Source organism: Salmo salar, chromosome 01 (assembly GCF_965601325.2).
Source record: "Salmo salar chromosome 01, fSalSal1, whole genome shotgun sequence".
Classification (NCBI taxonomy): Eukaryota; Metazoa; Chordata; class Actinopteri; order Salmoniformes; family Salmonidae; genus Salmo; species Salmo salar.
This window is the reverse complement of record NC_138291.1, coordinates 161,312,682-161,334,490: the sequence shown is the minus strand read 5'-3', so window position 1 is coordinate 161,334,490 and position 21,809 is coordinate 161,312,682. Positions and strand designations below refer to the sequence as shown.

General features: G+C 43.3%; 1 protein-coding gene across 3 annotated transcripts in view; it reads right to left on the bottom strand.

Moving 5' to 3' along the window:
- Positions 1-4,359, bottom strand: part of LOC106567981 (neuropeptide Y receptor type 1) — a 44,015-nt gene extending 39,656 nt beyond the window's left edge. For all 3 annotated transcript variants that reach the window (XM_045692166.2, XM_045692164.2, XM_045692165.2), the window contains exon 1: positions 4,200-4,359. The gene's annotated coding sequence lies outside the window, so the exon portion shown is untranslated. The remainder of the gene's footprint in view (positions 1-4,199) is intronic.
- Positions 4,360-21,809: the final 17,450 nt, after the last annotated feature.

The window sequence follows — 21,809 nt, the reverse complement described above, 5'->3', positions numbered from 1 at the left end:
CATTATGTATTTATTATTATTATCACGTGTTTTACTTTTAATATTTTCTCTACTTTCTCTCTGCATTGTTGGGAACGACCCGTAAGTAAGCATTTCACTGATAGTCTACACCTGTTGTTTACGAAGCATGTGACAAATAAAATGTGATTTTATTTGATTTAAAGCTTGTGGCTCTCCAGGACCAGGAACAGGTCTAGAACTAAAGTAGCTTTAACTAAAGCGTTTTGCACTCCAAGACCAGGGGTTTAAACAGTAACGGGGAGAGTAGCACAACTGCTGCGGCCCCATCTAACCTTGTGTGTGTGTGTGTGTGTGTATGGGTGTGTGTGACACACATTATGTCAGATTCTAAAGAGCATTAAGTCAAAACGGCAGGTGAAATGACAGAGCAGGCTATTGTGGTCTGACTCTGTGACTAATGGCATAAACACACACATACACACACATACACAGAGAGACAAACACACACACACACACACACACACACACACACACACACACACACACACACACACACACACACACACACACACACACACACACACACACACAGAGATACACGCAGACACAGAGACACACGCAGACAGACACACACAACCTGTGATTTCCACTGCAGTTATTCCCTCCATATTCAGCAGTGTTAGCTGCTGTGTTATTGCGTAACACTTCATTATGTGTGTTGTTGGCCTGCTCTGGGAAATGTGCTGCTTTTACACTGTACATGTTATAATACACTGCCATTTGTTTCACTGAAAATGTGCTGTCTTCAACACTGTACATGTTATAACACATGCACACACACACACATGCACACACGGAGGCACACACGCACAGAGTTACAGGATGTCTGGTATTGATCCTTTCTCAGGAGTAACCTGGGTACACAGCACGCCTTGAACACTCGGCGTCTACCAATCAGAGCCAGGCGTTATCTACACTGATAAGAGCAGAACCCATTTAAAATCACAGCAGAGTGAGATACACACACACCGCGCACACACATACAAGTACACACAAACTCTCACACACACACACAGAAACACACACTTGTTATTTTTCCTCATAAAAATACCAACTATACAGATACATTTATTGGTTGTTTGGTTGGTTGATTTCCTGTCCTACCAAGGTCCATGAACTGAGGTGAGACAGACACAGCCACTCCTGGAGGACAATATGCTGGATAATAATTGAAAAGTATTCTGTGTCTCTGCCTTACAGCCTTTACCAGAGTTCTGCTGACAGACAAACCTGTCCTGATTCTTTATTTGATATCAAATTTAGCTACAATCATATAGGCCAGGGGTTCCCAAACTTTTTCACACAAGGCCCCCCTTCTAGCATTGGGGAACCTCCCCCTTCCCCGTGCATGTGAGCGCCACATCTATTTCTATGGGTACAAGCATGACTGTTCATGACACAAACTGTTCACATCCCTCTTGTTGGTGAAGAGAATTTTCCAGGTTTAAAGCTTCTTTCCTGCAATTCTACACATTTTGTCATGGGGTGCAAAGACAATTTTTCTGTTTTAAAGCACATTTTCTTGAAATTCTATACATTTAACCATGTCTAATGTGTATTAATGTTATATTTGAGTGACTAAAAAATTACAACAATATCTATGGGCTAAAAAAAAACAAAATAAAAAATGTTAGCTGACATGGGCTAGTTGACCTGGACAGTTCTGACCAGTTATAAATAGCTCTCTAAGGTATACAATGACTAACATGACAAGAGGAACTGATGATGCACTTCCCAATTTTGAAAAGGCACCTTGTGCATTCTACTATTACAACTAGTAATACCAAGTTTAAAGCCAGACTGAGTTCCTTTTTTGACCCCCTGCCAACCCCTCGCCCTAGGGAACACGCCCCAGAGTTTTGGAACCACTGATATAGGCTACAATAGTTTAGGCCTTCTGTAGCATACCTAAATTCTCGTAGGCTAACTACACTGCATAAGGTTAAATTATAAACGTTTTAAATTCATTAAACTGACAACAATCGAGAACTAAACAGATTACACTGAACAAACATTTTGCTACACTCGCATTATCATCTGCTAACAATGTGTATGTGACCAATACAATTTAATTTTCAAACAATTACCAATGATTTTCAAACTGTCAAATGGCTTCACAACAGAAAGGAGAGAAAGGAGAAAGAGCCCCCCCCTCCTCTCTCGCTGTGTCTCTCTCTCCCTCCCTCCCTCCCTCACACACACACACACACACACACACACACACACACACCACCAGGGGCGAAAATCTGATATCAACTTTGGGGGGGACAATTACATGAAATTTTCTCAAGAGCAATTCCTGAGGGGGACACCAAAAGTAGTGCTGTAACACATAGCCTACATTGTAATATGGTAAATGTATATTGAGGAACCAAAGAAATAAGGTGTTTGCCGTACTCCTAACTACCGGTACCCAAAACTACACAACTACTCACAACAGCAATACCATTGCCTTTAACAAATCTTAGTTCAGTCACCAGTTTAAGTTGAGAGTGGGGGTATCCATGGCATTTTCCAATTATGTTCCTATTTTACAAGTAAAAAAAATTGAGAACCTTTCATAATGTTGCCAAACAAAGACTCAACAAACTTACCTGAGACTCCCTGTCTCTGCCAGTCTGTCCCTGCATATCTGTCCCCAACTCTGCTGTCTGTGTGCCATCTGTTGCCTAATATGCCTAATGACATCATTGTGAAACATTTCCATTAGAATTTAATTTCTTTCTTATGAACATTTTATCAACTAGTCTTTGAGATATTAGGCTACTAGGGTTCTTACTTTGCGTTTTGGTGTACTGAAAAATACTCTGATGTCCGTCTTTTATTTTTCTGCCATTTTTCTACCTGGCTGGCTGGCTACACACACACACAGTGTGTAGGCTATTTACAGTAGGAGATGGGCTTCTATCATCTTATCTTTTATCATTCTATTTGGGCTTCGATCTAAAAGGTAGCTAGCAAATGTGAAACGGATTAAAATGACAAGAGTTGACAGCTGTATGAGTTCACCATTTACACAACATATGCTGCAACCTTTTGTAATTTTAATAGTTTGTTTCATATTGGCTGGCTTCCAACAATAGCTGAATTTGCAAAGCTAGCGAGCACCAATTCAGTTTCAGTGGTGTTTGCTATAATCTTTGCTACCCGGGTTAAATAAAATAAATAAATAAAAGTTCCCTTGCGACAATTTAGCTTTTGCAACGAGACCATTAAATATATTTAAGACAATGGTAGAAGAGAGTGTAGTTCTGTTCAGTTTGGACTTCAGTTTATCGCTAACCTTATCACAGGGACTTTGAAGCACTAACTTACATCATCTGCATGCTGATCTCGGAATAAATTGACGATAGCAAAGATTCCATCTTTGACGAGGCCACATAAATGGAATAGGTACTAGCTAGCTTAATAGTTCATATTTGCGCGCTAGCTCTGCATATTCAGCTAGTGTGTGTGCGCGATTGACTGGATTAACCTCACGTCAGTTACGTTCATTGAGTGCCTTTCAGACAGTAGATACGACCCCTCTGTTACCTTGCCAGTGGATCAAACCATTGTGAGGAAAAGGGTGGGGGGGTCGCAATCTTTTGAAACTTAAAAACGCGCTATTAAGTGTCTATAATCAGCACAATTGCTTTCATTGCGTATTATTAATATTATTTAAATTACATAGTTATGTTTCAGTGATATATTGGGGGGGACAAATCATATTTTTCCCAGGATGGGGGGGTCGTGTCCCCCCGTCCCCCCCGCGATTTCCGCCCCTGACACACACACACACACACACACACACACACACACACGCCGGTAATTCATCTTCCTTAGCGTTTGGTCATCGGTAAACCAGATCGCTGCATGCGATTGACGAATATTCACGTTTTACTGGAGTCAATAGGGTTCCCTCGCGCTGAAACATCTCTTTAACCCACACTGAATGATTAACAGCGTTTAAAAAAAACACAATATTTCAAGACAACAACTAGAATACTGAATAAACGGTAACATAACTGTATTCCCTCACTTTCTCTCTCCCTCACTCTGTCTCCTACATATTTATGGAATTGTTTTTTTTTTAATATGCGTAAAAGCAGAGGGACAATATCGGAGCACCAGAGCTAGACAACAAACATATTGAAGAATGAAGTCAAATGTCTGAGTGAGAGTGAGCGGAAATTTACCTTATGTTTATCTCTAAATGCTCAGCCAGTCACCTGCTGTATGTAGCCACGCGGACAGAACAGATGCGCGATCTCTCGTGTGAGATGTGTTGGTGCGTCTCTCTGCCGCCTCTGGGCTGTTCTGTGTGGAGGGACTCACAGCGCGGAAACGCAGCTTTATAACGAGAGGGGCATGGGGAGAAGCAGGGAGGGGAGAGACAGTCGACGGCGCGTCTTATCTTGAGAGAGAGAGAGAGAGAGAGAGAGAGAGAGAGAGAGAGAGAGAGAGAGAGAGAGAGAGAGAGAGAGAGAGGCGGGGGACGTCATTTGCGTAATAACCCACTGGTTGAATTGACATTGTTTCCACCAAAACATTTAATGTGAAAACGTTGAATCAACGGGGATTTTTTGGGGGAAGAAAGTCATCAATGTAAGGGAACTTTAAACATAAATCCATTGATATGGTGACATTTTTTGTTGATTTCACGTTGAATTCAGTTAGATGACAACTAGAACATTTAACGAATATTTAACATTCAATGATGGCTACCTGCCATGTATGTATCTAATAATCTCAGACATACAGACTGTAAAAAGACATGATGGCATGAGTCATCATATTTGTGCCCATTCTTCTCTTATCCAGAATAGACATCAAAAGAGGTTAACACAATAAGACGAGCCTTAAAGACATTTTCCAGAACTCTGGCAACTACACTGGGTGAAAAGGGACATATCAGGGGATATCTTTATCTATATACAGTATTTCCGGATGTCTGACATTTTAGATATAAGGACTAGATATGCTCCAGATACGCATGTCCTTCATTTCATTTACGGAGCTAGGATATTCTCCGTAATGGGATAGTTTCTTCATGGATTCAAACTGGACCTCCGAAATCTCCCTGCTAACATATGAGTCTGGGGTGATATCTGGGGTGAGATACGTTGAAGACACGCGTGCACCTGCTTAACGTTACATATTTGTAGAATATTTTAACTCCGGAAAGGGTATGTGTCAACATGCTGACATATCTAAGCCTTTATCTGTAGTCATTACCTGATCATATATGTATCCGCATATAAAAATATGCATCATTTCAAAAGATAGCCTTACATGACTTCATTGAATCATAGATATTTCAATGTCTCATCCTCGTATTTCCGATTGAAAATGGGCTAAATGTCCAGCGCCCAAATTATTTTACCAATTCAGGCGTTGAAAATCATTATGCTTCTTCACATGAAGGTGACATATTCAGTATACACATTGTCATATTTCATCCAAGATGCTATTTCCAAAGCACATCTCTGCTATTTCTGCTTTAAGGAAATGCAGCTTAGCTCCAATCACAACACATGTTTTCTGTAAAGAAGCAAACATATGCCAATCTTTGCGAAACATTTATTTAATTTATTTGACAGAAAATAAAAGTTGCACACCCTCAATCCTCCCGGCTGCCCTGTTTGTTATTATGGACGATGCGATGGGTGCAGATTGGGTCATCAGCGGCGGTCCCTCGCAGTCCAGACCCAATGTGGTGGTAGAGTGTTGGTCTGTGATCCACTCCAAAGCTGTCAATGCATAAATCATTAATCCAAATTGGGTCGATATTGCAAGACAATATTGTAATTTCACATAGTCATTCCACAAGGTAACTACTCTAGATGCTTCTTTCATGATGAGAAAACAGACTGTAAAAAGCTAACCAAGTTGCTAGTTAGTTAGCTAGATAACTAGTTAGCTTAAATTATCCAGTAATAGGGGAGAACGGGAACAGAAGTAAGACATTTTGTTTTTTTCCAAATTTCTATGAGATCGATAGAGACGCCATAATATTGTATGCCAAACAATTTATATATGTCCTCTACCATTAGCAATTGTATTTTAATATCTAGGGTAAATGGTTTAAATGAAATAGTCTAAGAACAGAACTACTGAAATGTTACTTTTGTAGCTGCCCGGTGGGGCGGGATTAACACAGCCTAGGGACAGCTGGCGAGAAGTGCACAATATCTGTCTTACATCCATGTTTCTAGTTTGTAATGCTCATTACTTTCAACAAATGTACTATCAGCCATAATTTGATGTTTGTGTCTGATTGAATTGCTATAGGTTCGTAATTTATGAAAATGAACCATGCGTCAACATTGCAATGTTGCGCAACCACAATATTTTGTTTTACAGTATTAATCAGACTAAAATGGATGACATAATAGCTATATTAACCATAATCTTCTCATCTCACTTTAATGGGAATATAGTAGATGTTTTTTCACAATTTTTTATGACTATTCATGCTTAGCCCTACCAATCAGGTGCGCTCCAGCTGTCATTGTCATGCTCGCTGCTCGTGAGTAGTTATTGTAGGGTGGTTTCTGTCAAACAATGTTTTACACTGTAAGGGTGCGTGCTGGTGGCAGGGAAGTCAGGCGCAGGAGATCGAACTTGGTATAAAACGGAGCAGTTTAATAAGTGCTCAAAAACTCTGAAAAACAAAATATACAAAATAATACAAGTGGGTACAAAACCCGTCGCACACCAGAACATATCTTGCATATAGCTTACAAACAAACAATCACCGACAAGGACAATGAGGGGGAACAGAGGGTTAAATACACAACATCTAATGAATGTGATTGAAACCAGGTGTGATACAAGACAAGACAAAACCAAAGGAAAATGAAAAGAGGTTCAGCGATGGCTAGAAGGTCGGCGACTTTGACCGCCGAACGCCGCCCGAACAAGGAGAGGGACCAACTTTGGCGGAAGTCGTGACAGTACCCCCACCCCACGAGCCGCGCATCGACACCGGCCTAAGGAATGACCCGGGGGGCGAGGCGCAGGGCGATCCGGACGAAGACGGTGGAACTCCTGCAGCATAGATGGGTCCAACATGTCCTCGACCGGAACCCAGCACCTCTCCTCCGGACCGTACCCCTCCCACTCCACGAGATACTGAAGGCCCCTCGCCCGGCACCTCGAATCCAGTATGGAAGGAACGGAGTACGCCGGGGCCCCCCCGATGTCCAGAGGGGGCGGAGGAACCTCCCGCACCTCAGACTCCTGGAGCGGGCCAGCCACCACCGGCCTGAGGAGAGACACATGGAACGAGGGGTTAATACGGTAATCGGGTGGAAGCTGTAACCAAAAACAAACCTTGTTCACTCTCCTCAGGACTTTAAATGGCCCCACAAACTGCAGACCCAACTTCCAGCAGGGCAGGCGGAGGGGCAGGTTTCGGGTCGAGAGCCAAACCCGGTCCCCCGGTGCAAACACCGGGATCTCACAGTGGTGGCGATCTGCATTAACCTTCTGGCGTGTCACGGCCTGCTGAAGGTGGACACGGACGGCTTCTCATGTCTCCTCCGCGCGCCTGAGGCAGTCGTCCACCGCAGGAACCTCGGTCTGACCCTGATGCCAAGGCGCCAGAACCGGCTGGTACCCCAGTACACACTGGAAGGGAGAGATGTTAGTGGAGGAGTGGCGGAGCGAGTTCTGTGCCATCTCAGCCCAGGGCACGAACTCCGCCCACTCCCCCGGCCAGTCCTGGCAATAGGACCGCAGAAACCTGCCCACATCCTGGTTCACTCTCTCCACCTGCGCATTACTCTCGAGGTGAAACCCTGAAGTAAGGCTGATCGAGACTCCCAGACGTTCCATGAACGCCTTCGAGACCCTAGACATGAACTGGGGTCCCCGATCAGAGACTATGTCCTCAGGCACCCCGTAGTGCCGGAAGACGTGTGTAAACAAGGCCTCCACAGTCTGTAGGGCCGTAGGGAGACCGGGCAGAGGGAGGAGACGACAGGACTTAGAGAAACGATCCACAACGACCAGGATCGTGGTGTTACCCTGTGAGAGTGGAAGATCAGTAAGAAAATCCACTGACGGTGCGACCAAGGCCGCTGTGGAACGGGTAAGGGTTGTAGCTTACCTCTGGGCAGGTGCCTAGGAGCCTTACACTGGGCCCACACCGAGCAGGAGGAAACATAAACCCTCACGTCCTTAGCCAAGGTAGGCCACCAGTACCTCCCGCTCAAACAGCTCACTGTCCGACCAATCCCAGGATGACCAGAGGAGGGTGACATGTGGGCCAAATAGATCAACCGGTCACGGACAGCAGACGGGACGTACAGACGCCCAGCGGGACACTGGACGGGAGCGGGCTCTGCACGTAACGCCTGCTCAATGTCCGTGTCCAGCTCCCACACTACCGGTGCCACCAGGCAGGAGGCAGGGAGTATGGGAGTGGGATCCATGGGCCGCTCCTCTGTGCCATACAGCCGGGACAATGCGTCTGCCTTTGCGATCTGGGAGCCTGGTCTGTAAGAAAGGGTAAAAACAAAACGGGTGAAAAACATGGCCCACCTTGCCTGGCGAGGGTTCAGTCTCCTCGCTGCCCGGATGTACTCCAGATTGCGGTGGTCAGTCCAGATGAGAAAAGGGTGTCTAGCCCCCTCAAGCCAATGTCTCCACAGCTTCAAAGCCTTGACGACAGCCAACAACTCACGGCCCCCCACGTCATAGTTTCACTCCGAGAAGAAGGCACAGGGACGGAGCTTTGGTGGTGTTCCCGAGCGCTGAGAGAGCACAGCTCCTATCCCAGCCTCGGACGCGTCCACCTCCACTATGAATACCAAAGAGGGATCTGGATGAGCCAGCACGGGAGCCGAGGTAAACAGAGCCCTCAGGTGACTAAAAGCCCTGTCTGCCTCAGCTGTCCACTGCAAGCGCACCGGGTCCCCCCTTCAGCAGTGAGGTAATGGGAGCCCCTACCTGACCAAAACCCAGGATAAACATCTGGTAGTAGTTGGCAAACCCTAAGAACCGCTGCACCTCCTTTACCGTGGTGGGAGTCGGCCAATTACGCACGGTTGCAATGCGGTCACTCTCCATCTCCACCCCTGAGGTGGAAATGCGATACCCTAGGAAGGAGATGGACTGTTGGAAGAACAGGCATTTCTAAGCCTTGACGTATTGGTCATGCTCAAACAGGCGACCAAGTACTCTGCGCACCAGGGACACATGCTCGGCGCGTGTAGCGGAGTATATAAAAATGTCATCAATATACACCACTACACCCTGCCCATGCAGGTCCCCGAAAATCTCGCCTACAAAGGCTTGGAAGACTGATGGCGCATTCATCAACCCGTACGGCATGACGAGGTACTCATAGTGCCCAGAGGTGGTTCTGAAAGCCGTCTCCCTCTCGGATACGCACCAGGTTGTAAGCACTCCTGAGATCTAATTTGGTGAAGAAGCGCGCCCCATGCATTGACTCTATCGCTGTGGCTATGAGCGGTAGCGGGTAACTATACCTCACAGTGATCTGATTCAGACCCCGATAGTCAATACATGGGCGCAGACCTCCCTCCTTCTTCTTCACAAAAAAGAAACTCGAGGAGGCAGGTGAAGTGGAGGACCGAATGTACCCCTGACGCAAGGATTCGGAGACATATGTTTCCATAGCCTCCGTCTCCGCCTGTGAGAGGGGATACACGTGACTCCTGGGAAGTGCAGCGTCTGCCAGGAGATCTATCGCACAATCACCCCGTCGATAGGTGGTAATTGAGTCGCCTTCTTTTTGGAGAAGGCGAGAGCCAAATCGGCATATTCAGGGGTATGGTCTGGACCTGGTCTGGACTCTCCACCGTAGTAGAACCAATGGAAACCCCTAAATACCTACCTGAGCACTCTCGTGACCATCCCGTGAAAGCCCTCTGTGGCCAAGAAACAGTGGGGTTATGACAAGCTAACCAGGGTAGGCCCAGCACCACGGGAAATGCAGGAGAGTCAATAAGGAAGAGACTAATTCTCTCCTTATGACCCCCCTGTATCACCATGCCCAAAGGAGTGGAGACCTCCCTAATCAACCCGGACCCTAATGGTCGACTATCTAAGGCGTGAATGGGGAAAGGCACATCCACGGGAACGATGGGGATCCCTAAACTATGGGCTAAAGCGCTGTCAATAAAATTCCCAGCCCGCCTGAATCGACGAGTGCCTTATTCTGGGAATGCGGGGAAAACTCAGGGAAAATGACAAACACAAACATCTGTGCAACAGAGGGCGCCCTGCCTGCTGCCTCGATCCCCAGAGGAACCAACCCGACACCGACCTGCAGTGTGACCTCTGCGGCCACAGATGGTGCACGAGCGGGAACCCCCTCCGGTCTCCCTGCGCACCGCCCCTCCCAGCTCCATGGGTATCGGAGAGGGGGTGTAGGAGGATGGAACCACCAGACCCCGATCAGAACGTCCGCGGGTAACCAGCAGGTTGTCCAGCCAGATGGACAAGTCCACCAGCTGGTCGAACGTGAGGGTGGTGTCTCTGCAGGCCAACTCCCGACGGACGTCCTCACGCAGACTGCAGCGATAATGATCGATCAGGGACCTGTCGCTCTATCCCGCGCCGGCAGCCAGGGTCCTAAACTCCAGGGCGAACTCCTGGGTACTCCTCATTTCCTGCCTCAGATGGAAGAGGCGCTCACCCACTGCTCTACCCTCGGGCAGGTGGTTGAAGACTGCCCGGAAACGGCGGGTGAACTCCTCAAACTGGTCCAACGCCGCATCTCCCTCTCTCCACACGCGTTGTCCCACTCCAGGGCGGTCCCGGTGAGGCATGAGATAAGGGCGGACACCCTCTCACGGCCCGATGGAGCCGGGTGGACGGTGGCCAGGTATAGCTCCAGTTGAAGCAGGAACCCCTGGCAGTTCGCAGCCTCTCCGTGGTACTCCTGGGGCCGAGAGAGACGAATCCCACTGGAACCAGGTGGAAAAGGGGCGCTCAGAGAAGACCCCGGTTGGGCTGGTGGAGACGCTAGAAGAACTCCCTGTCTCTCCCAGCAGTCCATAGTCCGGACAACACGGTCCAAGGTGGTGCCAAGATGGTGAAGCATTGCTGCGTGCTACCGGACGCGCTCCTCCACCCCTATAACCGGGGTACCTGCTCCTGCTGACTCCATACGGGGTCGGTGATTCTGTAAGGGTGCGTGTTGGTGGCAGGGAAGTCAGGCGCAGGAGATCGAACTTGGTATAAAACGGAGCAGTTTAATAAGTGCTCAAAAACTATGAAAACCAAAATATACAAAATAATACAAGTGGGTACAAAACCCGTCGCACACCAGAACATATCTTGCACATAGCTTACAAACAAACAATCGCCGACAAGGACAATGAGGGGAAACAGAGGGTTAAATTCACAACATCTAATGAATGGGATTGGAACCAAGTGTAAGACAAGACAAAACCAAAGGAAAATGAAAAGAGGATCAGTGATGGCTAGAAGGTAGGCGACTTCGACGGCCGAACGCTGCCCGAACAAGGAGAGGGACCAACTTCGGCGGAAGTAGTGACATACACCTCGTTGATTTATGATTGGGACGGGACTTCTGCCTAGGATTTGAATATCACACCTATGTATGACTTCACACCAGGATGTAAACACTGTTTCACACCCATTGTTCTGATTTTATTATTTTTTTTACATTTTATTTCACCTTTATTTAACCAGGTAGGCCAGTTGAGAAAAGGTTCTCATTTACAACTGTGACCTGGCCAAGATAAAGCAATGCAGTGCGACAAAAACAACAGCACGGAGTTACACATGGGATAAACAAACGTACAGTCAATAACACAATAGAAAAATCTGTATACAGTGTGTGCAAATGAAGTAAGGAGGTAAAGCAATAAATAGGCCATAGTGGCGAAGTAAGTACAATTTAGCAATTAACACTAGAGTGATAGATGTGCAGATGAGGATGTGCAAGTATAAATACTGGTGTGCAAAAGAGCAGAAAAACAAAACAAATATGGGATGAGGTAGGTAGTTGGTTGGATGGGCTATTTACAGATGGCCGTGTACAGCTGCAGCGATCGGTAAGCTGCTCTGACAGCTGATGCTTAAAGTTAGTGAGGGAGATTTAAGACTCCAGCTTCAATGATTTTTGCAATTCGTTCCAGTCATTGGCAGCAGAGAACTGGAAGGAAAGGCGGCCAAAGGAGGTGTTGGCTTTTGGGGTGACCAGTGAAATATACCTGCTGGAGCGCGTGCTACGGGTGGGTGTTGCTATGGTGACCATTAAGCTGAGATAAGGCGGAGATATACCTAGCAAAGACTTATAGATGACCTGGAGCCAGTGGGTTTGGCGACAAATATGTAGCGAGGACCAGCTAACGAGAGCATACAGGTCGCAGTGGTGGGTAGTATATGGGGCTTTGGTGACTAAATGGATGGCACTGTGATAGACTGCATCCAATTTGCTGAGTAGAGTGTTGGAGGCTAATTTGTAAATGATATCGCCGAAGTCAAGGATCAGTAGGATAGTCAGTTCTACGAGGGTATGTTTGGCAGCATGAGTGAGGGGGGCTTTGTTGCGAAAAAGGCAGCCGATTCTAGATTTAATTTTGGATTGGAGATGCTTAATATGAGTCTGGAAGGAGAGTTTACAGTCTAACCAGACACCTAGGTATTTATAGTTGTCCACATATTCTAAGTCAGAACCGTCCGGAGTAATGATGCTAGTCGGGCAGGCGGGCGGGTGCGGGCAGCGATCGGTTGAAGAGCATGCATTTCGTTTTACTAGCATTTAAGAGCAGTTGGAGGCCACGGAAGGAGTGTTATATGGCATTGAAGCTCGTTTGAAGGTTTGTTAACCCTTTTATGCGTGAGTTCCAAATATCTCTAACGTTCGCCCCAGCGTGAGTTTTTTTATGCACGTGATGTGAGAACATTCTCTCCATTCCAGAATGTGATTGTTATGTAACAGTACATTTAATCCGCGCTGCCCTCAAACCAAAGCACGCAGACTGTTTTTATTTATCAGCTGTTTTCAACTTGTATATTTTAAATTATTTTCTAACACGTTTTTTATTTTCTAATAACAGTTTGAATTGAGGTGTGTTCCGCCTCATTCATTCACATAAATGTAGTCATTTTTACTGTTGCCGACCAATTGATTTTTTTGACATTTCTGACCCGGACAAAATTCCCCAAACACTTCCCAATTGTTTGTGCAGTTCAAGTCTGCAGACATTTGCTCATCTCCCGTCCTGCATACACGTGTTCACATTTTCTGTCTGTTGCCTGCATCGCAATCAAAGTTGTTTTCGTTACCAATAATAACTTTGGAAATGTGTGCGTTTCTATCAAAGTAAGTGCCTTATTACGTTATAATAGTTTCTGCATGTCGTGTTTTGTCATTTCTACTGTAGCATAATGTTTTTGTGTATATTCCTTATAACCGCGGACACACGATGTAACGTTACTCATTTCATAACTTTTATGGTGTTACACTCAATGCTTAGGTAGCTAGCTACATTCTTCTATTAGCTCTGGAAAACAATGCTAATTGCGTCAGAGAAGATTGAAGCATGGTGGTGGCAGCATCATGCTGTGGGGATGTTTTCCATCAGCAGGGACTGGGAAACTGGTCAGAATTGAAGGAATGATGGATGGCGCTAAATACAGGGAAATTCTTGAAGGAAACTTGTTTCAGTCTTCCAGAGATTTGAGACTGGGACGGAGGTTCACCTTCCAGCAGGACAATGACCCTAAGCATACTGTTAAAGCAACACTCAAGTGGTTTAAGGGGAAACATTTAAATGTCTTGGAATGACCTAATCAAAGCCCAGACCTCAATCCAATTGAGAATCTGTGGTATGGCTTAAAGATTTCTGTACACCAGCGGAACCCATCCAACTTGAAAGTGTTGGAGCAGTTTTGCCTTGTAGAATGGGCAAAAATCTCAGTGTCTAGATGTGCCAAGCTTATAGAGACATACCCCAAGAGACTTGCAGCTGTAATTGCTGCAAAAGGTGGCTCTACAGTGTATTGACTTTGGGTGGTGAATAGTTATGCATGCTCAAGTTTTCAGTTTTTTTGTCTTATTTCTTGTTTGTTTCACAATAAAAAATATTTTGAATCTTTAAAGTGGTAGGCATGTTGTGTAAATCAATTTTAATTCCAGGTTGTAAGGCAACAAAATAGGAAAAATGTCTAGGGGGGGTGAATACTTTCACAAGCCACTGTATAGTTTGATAACTGCTGAACAAAAAAAGTATATATTGTGTACCATTTATGTTTTCAATTTACATTTTAGTCATTCAGCAGATGCTCGAATCCAGAGTGATTTACAGAAGGAATTAGGTTTAAGTGCCATGCTCAAGTGATCCAAGTCATATATGGACGTGGCTGCACTACATTATCATTATCCATTTATAGTGTAATGTACAATGCATTGCTGCAATATCTGGGTTATACAGTGCCTTCGGAAAATATTCAGACCTCTTGACTTTTTAACATTTTGTTACGTTACAGCCTTATTGTAATATATATATATATTTAATTCTCAGCAATCTACACACAATACCCCATAATGACACGATGAAAACAGGTTTTGAGAAAAGAAAAAAAAAACAGAAATATCTCATTGACATCAGGGTGTTATGTAGATATCTATTTTGTTTGTAGCATGTGTTACAGTTGCATTTTTTAAAGACTTGTTTTGAGCATGCTTTCATTTACAGTATACAGTACCAATCAAAAGTTTGGACGCACCTACTCATTCAAAGGTTTTTCTTTATTTTTACTATTTTCTACATTTAGAATAATAGTGAAGACATCTAAACTATGAAATAACACATATGGAATCACGTAGTAATCAAAAAAGTGTTAAGCAAATCAAAACATATTTTATATTTGAGATTCTTTAAATTAGCCACCCTTTGCCTTGATGACAGCTTTGCACACTCTTGCCATTCTCTCAAGCAGCTTCATAAGGTAGTCTCCGGGAATGCGTTTCAATTAACAAGGTGTGACTTGTTAAAAGTTAATTTTTCGAATTTCTTTCCTTCTTAATGCGTTTGAGCCAGTCAGTTGTGTTGTGACAAGGTAGGGGTGGTATACAGAAGATAGCCCTATTTGGTAAACGACCAAGTCTAGTATCGCAAGAACAACTCAAATAATCAAAAAGAAACCACTACTAAAGGACACCGATAAGAAGAAGAGACTTGCTTCGGGCCAAGAAACAAGAGCAATGGAAATTAGACTGGTGGAAATCTGTCCTTTGGTCTGATGAGTCCAAATTTGAGATTGATGGTTCCAGCCGCAGTGTCTTTGTGAGACACAGAGTCGGTGAACGGATGATCTCCGCATGTGTGGTTCCCACCGTGAAGCATGGAGGAGGTGGTGTGATGGTGTGGTGGTGCTTTGCTGGTGACAATGTCAGTGTTTTATTTAGAATTCAAGACACACTTAACCAGCATGGCTACCACAGCATTCTGCAGCGATACGCCATCCCATCTGGTTTGCGCTTAGTGGGATTATCATTTGTTTTTCAACAGGAAAATTACCCAAAACAGCCTCTTGTTTGTGTAAGGACTATTTGACCAATAATGAGAGTGATGGAGAGCTGCATCAGATGACCTGGCCTCCACAATCACCCAACCTCAACCCAGTTGAAATGGTTTGGGATGAGTTGGACCGCAGAGGGAAGGGAAAGCTGCAAGTGCTCAGCATATGTGGGAACTCCTTCAGGACTGTTGGAAAAGCATTCCTCAAGCTGGTTGAGAGAATGCCAAGAGTGTGCTGTTGTCAAGGGTGGCTACTTTGACTGCAATGGTGGAAGAGTCAGTGGAAGGGTCGGTGGGATATCTCTGTTTTTTGCTTAAATGTATTACTCATTTCGGCCACGGAGAACGAAAGCCCACAGTCCTCGGGAGCGGCCTGCATCGTCTTGTGTCTGAGCCGTTGAATTGAGACCCATTTTCCGGATTGACTGACCTTTATGTCTTAAAGTAATGTTGGACTGTCGTTTCTCTTTGCTTATTTGAGCTGTTTTTGCCATTAAATGGACTTGGTCTTTTACCAAATAGGCCTATCTTCTGTATACCACCCCTACCTTGTCACAACACAACTGATTGGCTCAAACGCATTAAGAAGGAAATAAATTCCAAAATTGTACTTTTAACAAGGCACAACTGTTAATTGAAATGCATTCCAGGTAACTACCTCATGAATCAGGTTGAGAGAATGCCAAGAGTGTGCAAAGCTGTAATCAAGGCGAAGGGTGGCTACTTTGAAGAATCTCAAATATAAAATATATTTTGATTTGTTGAAAACATTTTTGGCTACTACATAATTCCATATGTGTTATTTCAGAGTTTTGATGTCTTCACTATTATTCTACAATGTAGAAAATAGTAAAAATAAAGAAAAACCCTGGAATGAGTAGGTGTGGTCAAACTTTTGACTAGTACTGTACATAAAACAAATGTTTTCACAGGTTGAATGTCTGTCTATAAGAATTAATATAATTGTGTGGCATCTTGGGAATAATTTTGACCCACCCTTGGTTTTTGATGTACATGACTTGATAATTCATTGGCTATTTTAGCAGCCCCATTTCACATGTTAATACTCAGAAAATATGTTTTTACAGGAAACTGAAATATTGTTTAAATGTTAAACTGTTGTGAAAAAGACCCTATGGTGAAACAGGGAGACACTGACGTTTTATATTCTACACATATCCAGATAGCTTGTTCTGACAATAAACAAGTATCTTTATACTTTTAAAGGATGTTACAATATATATTTTAATTGTCAAGATAACATACTACTACTGTACTACTATCCGAGGTGGTAACCCTTTACACTCGGACCCGTATGTATACGGGTCAAAAATGGCAGAGATTGGCACTGGTAAGCACCTAAACTGGAATGCAGTGGCTGTACAGTAGTATGATATAAATTACATCAGAGCTCAGGCTTGTCTTTGTGGGGGAAATGCTGTAAATTAAGAGGACTCAATGTATTTTGAAAGATATGACATTGAGGATTATAATAAATAACGCTTTGATGTCATACGATCAAGCCAAACACCCAAATGTGCACTTATGCCATATACAATGTCAACGTTTTTATCACTATGTTTGATGTACAGTTACAAGATCACGTGGTGTCATGCCCTGGGTTGTTCTGAACAGAATGACATATGTTTGTCTATTGTGAAGAAATTAGTCGCAGAACAAGCACCTGAATCATGAATGTTTTCTATGCGCACCAAAATTACAATTTGTTTCTCTGAATTTCCTTGTGAAAGCCTAACACTGTAAGATCACATTTCATAATTTAACTAGTCATGTTGACAATAGAACAGGCTTTCAAATGGTGCCCACCTGACCCAGATTATAATTTATAACAGGCCATTTTTGGATTGCATAAACAACAACAGTAATTGTGTGATGGTGGGGATGCAGAGTTGTGTTCCAAACAAAACTACTACAAGGTTGTGTTCCTCAACAGCCCAGCTTGAAGACCTTAAAAAAAAAAACTTAAAGTTGAAGACTCTTCTTTGAGTCATAAAAGTGCATTGCATTTACTTAGGAACTGTGCAAACTTCAGAGAGGTGTGGCCTCTCAATACCTTTGTAATTTTTTGTTTTATGTTGCACCTACTTTCCAGGAATATTATTATCATGTTACTAAATGTATCCAGAGTATTTTCAGATTTCGTTAGCAACAAATGCAGGAAAAATACAGTAAATGTAAAATGCACATAAAATGTGTAATGTTTGCATTCAGTGTAATGTCTGAATTCAGTCTTGTATCAGGTAAACTGTTGTGTCCTCAACTTTGGCCTAATAATTTTCTCATAATCGCTAAACTTCTCCCTTTCAATTGCTACAATGCTATGAAACACCAAGTTAAGCAGAGTGTAATGATATAATCTTTGTTATTTTTTTAATTATGTTTTGATAGTTTAATACATGTATAAAAAGTCTGTTAGCATAGAAGCAGACATCGGCTAAAGTTAGCTCCAGTCAAGCTAGCCTGTTGAAGACATGGCAACAGGACCAACGAATGTTAACACAGAGTGTAAACAGAGGGAAACATTCTTACTTGCTGTTTTTAGGGATATGTTGAGAATTACATGATGAATATGTATCTATGAGATAAGATGATAATGTGTACCTTTTTACACATTGTTTTTTAGTATGTTGACTATTTAGAATTGTACATGAGTAGCCAAGTCAGTTGAATGAAAGAGAGCCAACTGAAAACTGTGTTGAAGAGAGAAGCACCAGATAAATAATTTTAAATCTTCAAGGTTTTCAGACTCCCTTCATTCTTCTTACCCTAACCTATCCATTTCCCAAGGTTTAAAAGGGTACATTACACTACTAGACCATGTGTGTTGTGGTTTTTCACTATGAGCTAAAGGGGTTTAAGATAAGGTGACCAGATTTCTGAAATGAAAACCGGGGACATTTCCAGTTCGGAGGTCAATATATCATTAAAATATCCAATGTTATTATCTATGAAATAAAAAAGGGGGATAATTCCGGGTTCATGTATTTAGCCTAACAGGCTCACTGTGATAGAGAAAACAACTATATTACACAAACACTACAGACAAGAAAGAACTGTCCAATCTGAACAGCCATTCAGTGGTCCTGGTAGTCTGGGTAGAATAAGAGAACATGAGCAAAATAAAAAAAACAGACAATAGTATATGTGAAATACTTAACAACATAATAAAGAAATAAGACGATGATGAGGTTGGTACCTACATAGTATACTTATACCAACCTAATCTGTATATTTCTCAGAAGAATGTATCTTCTTCAGGATTGCTCTGTCTTTGGCATGCTTCTCCATGAACTCCTGGCAGGGGAGGTTGAAGTTTGTCTTCACAATAAGCATGGCCTTGATGGTAGGAACAGTGAACCTATTTCTTGCTGCTGTCCATAGATCATTCATTTGGGAGAACACTCTCTCGACTGGTGCATTACTTCCAGGTAAGCACATGACAACAGACGCTAATCTAGCCAGGTTAGTGTGTGGGATGTCATTCTCTTTGAAGTGGGTAACCACCATGCTCCATCTCTGACTAAGCAGTGTCTCAGATGTTTTCCATTCTTCAAGCTATCCCCCCTTTAGGAACTCTTGCAGGCCAGTAACCTCGTCAAACAATGCATCCTCATTGGTGGTCACATTGGGGCATTTTTCCTGCAGTGAGCCTGCTGCCTTCTGGATCTCTTCACGCTGAGGTTGCCTTTTTAAAAGGAGACAATGTAAATCTTTTAGATTATCTTGTGCTTTCCCATGCTTGCAAGTAGTTCACAGCCATAGTGAAGAATGATTGTGATGTTTTGAGAAAGCCCTCTTTAGACATTGCTCCATTTTCCTCTAGCTCTCTCAGAAGTCCTCTGACCAAAACTGGAATGAAGTTGTCATTATGTCTTGCAGTCAATTTTGCCTCAGTGTTTCTCAAAATTGCAGCGGACTCCACAGCACAGCGGTCCTGGTCTTCAAGCATCTTGATCGTGTCACTGAATACGGTCAGGTTTCCATGGACAAAGGCTAGTCAATGTTCAGTCAGTGGATCTTCGAACATTGTTCGCAGGACAACAGGGCATTTGTCTTCAGAAAGAAAAAAGGATTTCAATGGCACATACATTTTCAGCACTCTTTCTAGAGCAGGGAGCATGGACAGCCAGCGAACATTGCTGTGTCCTAAAATGTTATGGTACTCCTGGCCAACAAAATCACAAAAGCTCTTGTCTTTCTACTCTGACGGTGAAAATATGAAAATATCCAAATATCTTTGTGAGCAGGTACTCAACATCAAGGGGAATCATATCCAAAGCTGTTCTGGCCGTGTTATGAATGATGTGGGCAGGACAACCTAAGCCAATCACCTCCCGCTGCAGAGCATTTTTAACTTTGGTATGGACATTGACCCTCCCCAGCCTATTCAATCCACCAAAGTTGGTATTTGTGTTGTCGGCAGAGAATGCCACGACTTTGTTTTCCAGGTTACATTTTTGGATGACCACCAGGGCCTAAGTTGCAATTTTCTCCTTTCAATTCAACAAAATCAAGCAGTTTTGTTTCCACAGATGTGCTGCCATCATATATCTTACAATATCTGACTACTATTGGCAGTAGCTTTACATGTCCATGATTGGACGCATCAATGGACAGGGACACAAATTCAACCTGGTCTAGGTCCTGTGTTACCAAAGTAGTTGCCCATGTTGCTAACACGTTACTCACTATGGCTTCACATTTTGTCCTAGCACATCTAAACTTCGGCTCATAAAGCTTCCATGTGAGTTGTGCTGTGCAGTCCATAGATCTGTAACTATGATTGTGTTGCATAGTGTGGTATACAAAGACACCCTCCTGCAGAGCTAAATCATATTCTTCTTGGGAAGGCTCTACCTTCTTGAAGAATGTGGTGACAGAGGGCATACCAACACGGGCAATCAGAGAGGCTTTATGCTTTTTCATCTGTTGATGTTCTACCACTGCCGTTCTTCCCCGCTGTCAATTGAAAAAGAGGAATTACAAAGGGTGCAGTTAACCATTCTATTATCTTGACCTGAGCGTATAAATGGAAATTCTCTCATCATGTTGTCATTAAAATGGCATTTCCGTTTCTTGGAAAGAGCCATTGTACCTCCTCTGTCTGCTCTTCTTCACTCTCCTTGTGTCACTCTTCTTACTCTTAACTTTTTCTTCTCCTCCTCTTTTCTTCACTCATCTTCCTGCTCTTTCTTCCTTTCCTTCTCTTCACCTTTCCACCTCACTCTTCCACACTCTCCTCGCTTCACTCTTTTTACTCCCTTAATTTTTCCTTCTCTTTCCTCTCCAATCTTTAATAATAAATAGTACACTATTAGATAAAATACTTTGGTTAACAGATTTCCATTGCTTGCCTCATTTTTGTATTTAATCTTAAAAACATTGTTTGGAATAACAAATTGGCAGGTTTTCACACTACTTATAATGCCAAACCATTAAAATTGTAATCTACAAATAAATATTCTCAGAATTGTGCATTCATTTAACATAATCATATTTCCAAAATAGCCCGTCCACTGCATGTTTACATGTGAACGTTTTTTAACCTAGCTACCATGGAAGTAGCTAGCTAACCTAGCTAGATAATGTTAACTTAGTTGACATAGTTTATGCTAGTTAACATTAGCTATTTAAAACCTTATAAAGCAGATCATCCATCTATATAATAAATTGTGACATAACATTATTAGCTAGTATCTTAAACAATTGTAACTTACCTGTCTTGAAAAGACATTTGTGGTGATGTTGTGGATTCACTTGACACAGTTTTCTCTAAAACTAGCACGAGCAAGTAGTTAGTAGAAGAACTGTGAATGAAGCTGATATAGTGAGCAGCCCACCTCTGCTGGACAAAACAAGCACAACGCGATTGAGACGTCAACCGGTATGCTCTGCTGCCCCGTCTTTCTTGCCACGTAAAATATTATTTCACTTTGCAGTCTGTTTTTAACGCACAGTTAAAAACGGGGACATTTCCGGGGACAGCTCCAGCCGGGGACAGGCCACCAAAAACGGGGACTGTCCCCGGAAAACGGGGACGTCTGGTCACCCTAGTTTAAGCGCGTACTAGGCAGTGGAGGCTCCTCAGAGGAGGAAGGGGAGGACCATCCTCCTAAGTGAATTTCATGAAAATAAAAATGGTAAAACATTGAAAAAGTTATCCTTTTTAGATAAATCTATACTAAATATATTCACGTCACCAAATAATTGATTAAAAGAAACTGTTTTGCAATGAAGGTCTACAGTAGCCTCAAC